Below are 9,731 nucleotides of genomic sequence, written 5' to 3'. Positions count from 1 at the left end.
AGTAAAGGTAATAATGTAATTATAAAGTGCACTTTAACGCATATTTCTTCTTCTTTCTTCTTTGATTTTTTAATGTAATTGTATAAACAACACTAAACATATACATATATGTATACACATATGTATATGTTATTAGAAACATAACATATAGAAATATATATTTGACAATAACAGAACAAAGAAAGTGGGCGGGTGCAAAGCTGTATTGGAATAAGGAAGTGACACCAGATGGTAATTCAAATCCATAAGAACAAATGAAGAGAACCAATAGTGGTAAATAAGAAAGTTGACACAGCAGACTCTATAAATATATATCTGTTCTTTCTCCTTTCACCTACTTTTTTAAAGACTATTTTTTGAGCAGTTTTAGATTTACAACAAAATTGAGAGGGAAGTATAGGAATTTCCCACATACTCCCCCACATACATGCATAGCCTCCCTCATTAGCAATAACACCAACCAAAATGGTACATTTTTTACCAAGGATAAACTTCACTGACAAATCATAATCACCCAAAGATCATAGTTTACTATGTGTTTACTTAGAGTTCACTCTTGGTGTTTACATTTTATGGGTTTGGGCAAATGTATAATGAAATATATCTATCATTATATCATATAGATGCCCTAAAAATCCTCTATGTTACTATCTCTATAGTTCTGCATTTTCCAGAATGTCATATAGTTTTAATCATAAAGTATGTAGCCTTTTCAGATTGGCTTCTTTCACTTAATAATGTGCATTTAAGATTTGTCCATGTCTTTTCTTGGCTTGATAGCACATCTTTTTTTTTTTAGCACTGGATCATATTCCATTGTCTGACCACATTTTATTTATCCATTCAGTGACTGAGGACATTTTTGTTGCTTCCAAGATTTGGCAATTATACAGAAAGCTGGAATAAACACCCACATGCAGCATGTGGGTGTAGCATTCATTTTATGTGAATGTAAATTTTCAACTCCTTTGGGAAATACCAAGGAGTACAACTGCTAAATCATATGGTAAATATATGTTTAGTTATATAAGAAACTACCAAATTATCTTCCAAAGTGGCTGTACCATTTTCCATTCCTCATCAGCATCAGTTCCTCTTGCTCCACATCCTCACCAGCATTTGATGTTGCCAGTGTTCTAGATTTTGGCTATTCTAATAGTTGCATAGTGGTGTCTCATTGTTGCTTTACTTGTATCTCCCTGATGACATAAAATACGGAGCATCTTTTCACATGCTTATGTTCCATCTGTATATCTTCTTTGCTGAGGCATCTGCTCAATTCTTTAGTTTATTTTAAAATTGTGTTGTTTTCTTGTTGAATTTTAATAGTTATTTGTATATTTTGGATAATAATAAGCCTTTACCAAATGTGTCTTTTGAAAGTATTTTCTCCCAATCTATGGCTTGTTTTCTCATTCTCTTAACATTGTCCTTCATAGAGCAGAAGTTTTCCATTTTAATGAGGTCTACCTTATCAATTATTTCTTTCATGGTGTTCTTTGACTAAACTCAGCGTGATCTAGGTTTTTTCCTATCTTATGTTCTAGGAGTTATATAGTATTGTATTTTACATTTAGGTCTATGAATCCTAGACCTTGAGTCTAGGACTAACTATTTGAGTTAAATTTTGTGAAAGGTATAAGTTCTATATCTGGATTCACTGTTTTGCATGTGGATGTCCACTTTCACCTTCTTTAAAAGATATCAATCAGGGGTGCTTAGATGGCTCAGTTGGTTAAGCCTTCTGCTTCAGCTCAGGTCATTATCTCATGGTTTGTGGGTTTGAGTCCTGCATGAGGCTCTGTGCTGACAGCTCAGAGCCTGGAGCCTGCTTCAGATTCTGTGTCTCCCTCTCTCTCTCCTCCTCCCTTGCTCATGCCCTGTCTCTCTCTGTCTCTCAAAAACAACTAAACGTTAAAAAACCTTTTTAAAGATACCAATCAATCAATAAAAGTGTACTGTTGAGTTTGTAGCATACATAAATGTAATGCATAAAATAATAGTAGCACAAAAACGGTGGAAGAAGGATTAGAGTTAAATAGGAGTAATGTTTTTATAATCTCGCTGGGATTAAGATAGTATAAATATGAAATATATTCTAATAATTTAAGATGCATATGATAAACCCTGGAGCAGTCACTGAGAAATAGCTGAAAAATTAGTCAAAAAATTATTAAGGGAATTAAAATATTATACTAGAAAATATTCATTTACTGCAAAAGAAAGCAACAAGGAAGGAAGAGGGGAACAAAAAAGAAATGAGACATATAGAAAACAAAAAATACAATGACAAACATAAATTCAACTATATAATGATAATATTAAATGTGACTGAATTAAACAATCCAATCAAAAGTCAGAAACTCTGAGACTGGATGTAGAAAAACCAGATCTAACTTTTTGATGCCTATAGCACACTTTAGATTCAAAGATATAAATAGGTTGAAAGTAGAAGAATGGAAGAAAATATATCAATGGGTCAGAGAAAACTCATCAAGGAAATGGGAAAACACATTGATATGGATGAAAAATAAAGATACAACATTCCATTACTTATGGAATGTAGCTAAACAGTACTTAACGGAAATTTTACAGCTATAACTTCTCATACTCAAAAAGATCTCAAATCAATCTCAAATTGGTCTCAAATCAATCATCTAAGCTTCCACCTTAAGACATTGGCAAAAGAACAAACTAAACTCAAAGCAAATAGATGGTATGAAATAATAATGATTAGAGCAAAAATTAATGGAATGGAGACAGGAAAACAACAGAAAATTACTTAAATAAAAAGCTGGTTCTTTAAAAAGATCTACAAAATTGGTAAATCTTTAGTAGAATAGGCCAAGAAAAAAGTAAAAAAGACTCAAATTACTAGACTCAGTATTGAAAAGGGACATTACTACTGACTGTAGAGAAATAAAAGGATTATAAAGAAATGCTACAAATAATTGTACATTAAATTAGATAAAATGGAAAAATTCCTAGAAAAACACTACCAAAATGAACTCAAGAAGTGATAGACTATTTGACCAGTCTTTAACAAGTGAAGAGATTGACTTAGTAATCAAAATTACCCAGAAAGAAGAACCCAGGCCTGGCTTATTGCTGAATATGAAACATTCAGAAAATTCATACAAATTATTCATAAACTCTTCCCTAAGATAGAAAAAAAGTACACACTTCCCTAAACATTTCATGAGACTAGTGTTATACTGATACCAAAATCAGACAAAGACATCACAAGGAAGGAAATATTACAGACCAACATTGCTTATGAATATGGATGCAAAGATCCTTAACATAATACCAGCAAACAGAACCCAGCAACATATAAAAAGAATTTTACATCATGACCAAGTAGAATTTCTCTCAGTAGTGCAAGATTATTTCCACAATCTAAAATCAACTCATATAATTTATCAATAAAGTAAAAAACAAAAAGCACATCAGTATCTCAATAGGCAGATAAAAAAGAATTTGACACTTTTCATGATAAAAAAAAACTCAAATACAAATAAGTGGGAACTTTTAAATCTGAAAAAGGGACATCAATGAAAAACCCAGAGCTAGCATCATGCTTAATTATGAGACTATATGCTTTCCCCCTACAATCAGGAACAAGATAAGAATGTCTGCTCTCACCATTTTTTTTTAACATAATGGAAGACCATGGAGGAGAAGGGGAAAAGAGAGTTGCCTTCACCATTTCTGTTCAATATCTTACTGGAGGTTCCAGTCAGAGCAATATGGAAGAAAAATAAATCAAAGGCATTCAAATGGGAAAGGAAGAAATAAAACTTTATTCTCAGATGACATAACATTGTATGGTGGTGCTAAGGAAACCACTAAAATACTCTGAGAACTAGTAAATGAATCCAACAAGTTTACAGGATAAAAGACTAGTGTAGAAAAAATTAATTTTGTTTCTATACACTTACAATCCAAAAATAAAATTAAGAAATATTAAATGTGACTGAATTAAACAGCTTCAAAAAGAATAATGTACTTGTGAATAAATTTAACAAATGTATTATAAAACTCTGAAAACTCTGAAAATTTTGTTTAGGTGGCAGTACTTCCCAAAATGATCCAGAGAGTCAATAGATTCCCAAATTATTTTTTCATAGATTTATAATCATCTGATTATAAAATTAACATGAAATTGCAAAGGAAAAAATTAGCCAAAACAGTCTGGAAGAGCAAAGTAGGAGCATTTATGCTCTCTGATATAAAAACTTATTACAAAACAACAATAATTAAAACAATATGACACAATTGACAGATATATAGATCATTAGAATAGAATTTTAGAGTGTAAAAATAAAGCCATATATCTATGACCAACTGACTTTTTATAAGGATGCCAAGATCACCCAATGGGAAGGAACAGCCTTTTCAATACAGTGCTAGGACAACTGAATAGCTACATCCAAAAGAATGAACTTGGGCTTTTCCTTCACATCATGTACCAAAATTAACATAAAATGGATCAAAGACCTAAATGTAAGAGCTAAAACTGTAAAACTTTGAGAACAAAGGGCTAAAGCTTCATGACTTTAGATTTGGCACCAAAAGCACCAGCCACAAAAACATAGATAAGTTGCACGTCACTAAATCAAAGACTTTTTTACTTCAAAGAACACTATCAAGAAAGTAAAAAGACAATCCACAGAATGGGAAAAAATACTTACAAATTATATATCTCATAAGGTACTTGTATCTAGAATACATAAAGAACTTTTACAACTCAATAGCAGAAAACAATTCAATTTTAAAATGGGAAAAAAGAGGCACTCGGGTGGCTCAGTTGGTTAGGTGTCCGACTTTGGCTCAGGTCATTATCTCACGGTTTATGGGTTCAAGCACCATGTCAGGTTCTGTGCTGACAGCTCAGAGCCTGGAGCTTGCTTGGGATTCTGTGTCTCCCTCTCTCTCTGCCCCTGCCCCACTTACATTCTGTCTTTATCTCAAAAATAAATATTTAAAAAATTTTTTAAAATGGGCAAAGAATCTGATAAGGTATTTCTTCAAAGAAGATATACATATGGCCAATAAGCACATCAAGAGTTGCTGTAAGTTCTGCCCATCATGGAAATGCAAATCAAAATTACAATAAGATACCATTTCACACTTACAGTGATGGCTATAATAAAAAAAAAGAGAGATAATAGGAAGTATTAGTGAAGATGTAGTGATATTGATTGGAAACCTCATACCTTGCTGTTGGAAATGTAAGTAGTGCAGCCACTATGAAGGCAATTCCTCAGGTGTTTAAACATAGATTAACATATGGCACAATTCCACTCCTACGTATATACCCCAAAGAACTGAAAACATATGCCTTTAAAAATCTTATACATGAATGTTCATATTTATAGACCATGACCTGAGCAGAGTCTCATGGTTTACTGACTGAGCCATCCAGATTCCCCAATGGGTGATTCTTATTTTTTCTACTTTTCTCCATTTTTTAATACCAGATAACTTTTAAAATCAGAAGAAAATAAATATGATATCCTTTGCATTTATATAAGCTTAATAATGAACTAGTTTACTACAATGTACATCCAGAAATACTACTAATATTCATATTTTCTATTATTAATATGAATAAAGAACATACCTTCCTCCAGAAACCATTAAAGGGTATAGAAACTGCAAATAAACAAGGAATCCATGACTACGTTCCTGCTCTGACATTAACAAAGTGCTAAGTTTTATAAGACATATGGGTGGCTGATAAAAGGGTCCATATCTAGAAGGACTCATTTACTTCAGTAATTTATTTTTCTTTAATTTTTTTAATTAAAAAATGTTTTAATGTTTCATTTATTTTTGAGACACAGAGAGAGCATGAGCAGTGAAGGGGCAAAGAGAGAGGGAGACACAGAATCAGAAGCAGTCTCCAGGCTCTGAGCTGTCAGCACAGAGCCCAACACAGGGCTCAAACCCATGAACCATGATATCATGACCTGAGCCGAAGTCAGACACTCAACTGAATGAGCCACCCAGGTGTCCCTACTTTGGTGATTTATAACTAAGAAATGGAAAGAGGAATAAGAAACAAACAAAGACGTATATAAAACCATTTCAAATGACACATGGTTAGATTATATATTACCTAAAGTCTTAGACTGTATCCGACACTTCCTTGTCTCTCCCATAGCATTTAGTAAGTGCTTAATCATATTTGTTCCTTTTTCCAAGTGTCCAATAGTGTATAGGCTCAAAATCTTCTACCAATGTAAGGCTATATTGCACTTACATGAAAAGAGACTTTAATATCATAATTCATCATAACTATAACATACTTATATAAGTATATCCATATCCATTAACTATTTAATTATCCCATTACATGCTAGTCTCTAGTAATAAAATGAGAGATTGCCCCACATTCCAAGGAACACTTTATTAACATATAAACACTCCTTCTATAAATGTTTCTCTAGATTTTTGTTTGGACTTCTGATCCTTCCAGAAGCAATCAGCAGAGGTATGTGTGGTCAGGGACCCATTTGCAGGAAGATCGACTGCCCACAGAGTGTCAGTAGTACAGTTGCCTGGTAGAGGCCATACCAACTCAGGGTGGTTGGAGCAGCAGTAAGGTTAGAGAATTGGGTTAGGACAACCCAGCTATTCTGGAGGCGACTTTCAGCCCTAGGATTTAAGGACATTCCAAAAAAGAGAAGCAATCAGAGTTTTTCACTTGGTGGATGGGAGTTATTAATCACGAGGACTTAAGAGATAAACAGTTAATTATGAAAAAGAGAAGCAAAGCTGGAGGTATCACAATTCTGGATTTCAAATTATATTACAAAGGTGTAGTAATCAAAACAGTATGGTACTGGTACAAAAATAGACACAGATTAATGGACTAGAATAGGAAAAAAAAAAAAAAAAGAAAGAAAGAAACCCAGAATTACACGGTCAACTAATCTTTGACAAAGTGGGAAAGAATATCCAATGGGAAAAAGACAGTCTCTTCAACAAATGGTGTTGGGAAAACTGGACAGCAACATGCAAAAGAAACTGGACCACTTGCTTACACCATACACAAAAACAAACTCAAAATGGATTAAAGACCTAAACGTAACACCTGAAATCATAAAAATCCCAGAAGAGAGCACAGGCAGTAATGTCTGAAATTGACCATAGCGCTATTTTTCTAAATATGCCTTCTGAAACAAGGGAAATAAAAGCAAACATAAAGTATTGGGACTATATCAAAATAAAAAGGAAACAATAAAAAAAAAACTAAAAGGCAACCTACCGACTGGGAGGAGGTATTTGCAAATGACATATTCAATAAAGGGTTAATGATCAAAATGTAAAAAGAACTTAGACAACTCAACCACCCAAAACTAAGTAATCCAATTAAAAAATGGGCAAAAGACATGAACAGACATTTCTCCAAAGAATACTTTCAGATGACCAATAGACATATGGAAAGATGCTCAGCACCTCTCATAATCAGAGAAATGCAAATCAAAACCCAATGAGATATCACCTCATACCTATCAGAATGGCTGAAATCAAAAACACAAGAAAGAAGTGTTGGCAAGAATGTGGAGAAAAAAGAGCCCTCTTGCACTGTTGGGAACACACACTGGTCCAGCCACTCTAGAAAACAGTTTGAAAGTTACTCAAAATGTCAAAAATAGAACTACCCTACAACTCAGTAGTTGCATTCCTGTGTATTTACCCCCGAAATACAAATTCACTTATTCAAAGGGATATGTGCACTCCTATTTATAGAAGCATTATTTATAATAACCACGTTATAGAAGCAGCCCAAGTATTCATTAGTAGATCAATGGATAGAGAAGATATGGTGTATATAGATATATATAATGGGATACTACTCAGCCTTATGAAAATGAAATCTTGCCATTTGCAATGACATGGATTGGGCCAGAGAGTATAATGCTAGGTGGAAAATCAGTCAGAGTAAGACAAATACCATATGATTTCACGCATATGTAGAATTTAAGAAACAATTGAGCAAAGGCAAAACAAAAAGAGAGAGAGAGACAAACTAAGAAATAGACTCCTAATTCAGAGAACAAACTGATAGTTACCAGAGGGGAGGTAGGTAGGGGGATTGGTGAAATAGGCAATGGGGATGAAGGAAGGCATTTGTCATGATGAGCACTGGGTGATGTATGGAATTGTTGAATCAGTATATTGCACACCTGATCGCTTCTCAGCCTTTTGGCTAAGATCAAGTGTAGTATATTGCATACCTGAAACTAATATAACACTGTATGTTAACTATACTGGAATTAAAATTTAAAAGAGAGAGAGAGGAACTGTTAATGTGACCTTGCTTAGGATCTGTAGCTGGTAGGTTCTAGAGATATGGCAAATTCTAAACCCCTCGGCCTATCATAGAAGACTCTTTAACCTGGCTCTCAACGTCATCACTGGTCCTATCTCCTACTACTCATCAACTGAGATAGTGACATTTCTCATAGAGGTACAGTCTAGAGTGGTCATAAAGAACACATTCTGTGGGGCCGTGCTGCCTGCTCTGTCACTCTTTAGCTAAGGGACCTTGGACAAGCTGCTAACCTTCTTTATGCCTCAGTGTGTACATAGGAGCATGATAATAATCACTGTATTATCCTCATAGGGTTAATGTGAGGATTGGATGAGTTTACTAAACACCAAGAAGAGCCAGCCATTATTATTATTAATAGTTCTTTTACATCTCTCCCCTTTCTTTAGTTCTATTTACTCTGTCTAGAATTCTCTCCACCTCCCTCTCTCCTTTCTATCTCCCTCCTTTAAGAGCTACGTGGCAATCAGCCTTTAAATTTCAACCAAAACCTCACCTCTCATAAACCCTCTTCCATTCTACCAAAGTATTCTTTTCTCCTCTGGACCTCCAAAGCACTTATTCATTATTTTTGTTCTCTTTGCATAAAGAAAGAACAGCTTTAGTACAGCTGTGATGGAGGCATAGGGCTCAGAAGAGAGAGGCTCAAAGAGCTTCTAGCAGCATATTGCCAAAGAACATATATTATGCCTAAATTGTGAACTTGAAGGAACTAAAGATGGAGAGAATAAGAGTTTTCTGCAATTTGGCAGAAAATTCCTGATTACTTCCTTCTTAAAGACATTTCCAATGCCTTCTTCTCACATGGAGAACAAGAAACAGAAACTTAAATTTCATCTTTGAATCTAGGAAACATCTGTAACCCCAAACCACATTATACTAGGAGGGAAATCAGATAGAGAAATGATAAATGACTTAGCAGAACACAGGGAGGTCACATCTAAGGGCCTGCACTTGTTGACCAGAAGCAAGCCAATTTGACTTGCAGGATCCCAGTGTGGCTCAGAAAGTAGAGACACCAGTACCCTGAAGAGTAAGGATGAGTAGTATTAATAAGATTGTTGGAAAGTCTGTAAAAAGAAAAAGTGGATCCTCACATCTTCATTACCAAATCTCTGGTAACCCTCCCTCTGGAAAAAAAAATTGAACCAGAGGTTACCAACAAAGAATGGTGAGGTAAAGTACAAGAGTGAAAACAGAAATTTAAGCAAAAGTCTGCATGTTAAAGCTGAAGTGCCATGCCAGCCCCCATCCTTTGCCTGTTCTAAATATGAGCATCTCAGATATACCTGCCAGCAGGAGCCTGGAAAATTCTTACCTGGAAAAACTGATTACATAACCAGAGGAACATCCTTTAGCTATTGATATAAGGGGTCTACAGGGAAAG

The 9,731-nt window shown here is 34.5% G+C and overlaps 1 pseudogene; it reads left to right on the top strand.

Moving 5' to 3' along the window:
* Positions 1-8,201: 8,201 nt before the first annotated feature.
* LOC115279581 lies at positions 8,202-8,282 on the top strand (annotated as a pseudogene).
* The last annotated feature ends 1,449 nt before the right edge of the window (positions 8,283-9,731 follow it).

This window comes from Suricata suricatta, chromosome 15 (genome assembly GCF_006229205.1).
Source record: "Suricata suricatta isolate VVHF042 chromosome 15, meerkat_22Aug2017_6uvM2_HiC, whole genome shotgun sequence".
Lineage (NCBI taxonomy): Eukaryota > Metazoa > Chordata > Mammalia > Carnivora > Herpestidae > Suricata > Suricata suricatta.
Note: the sequence above shows the minus strand (reverse complement) of the source record. Positions and strands in the feature narration are given on the sequence as shown.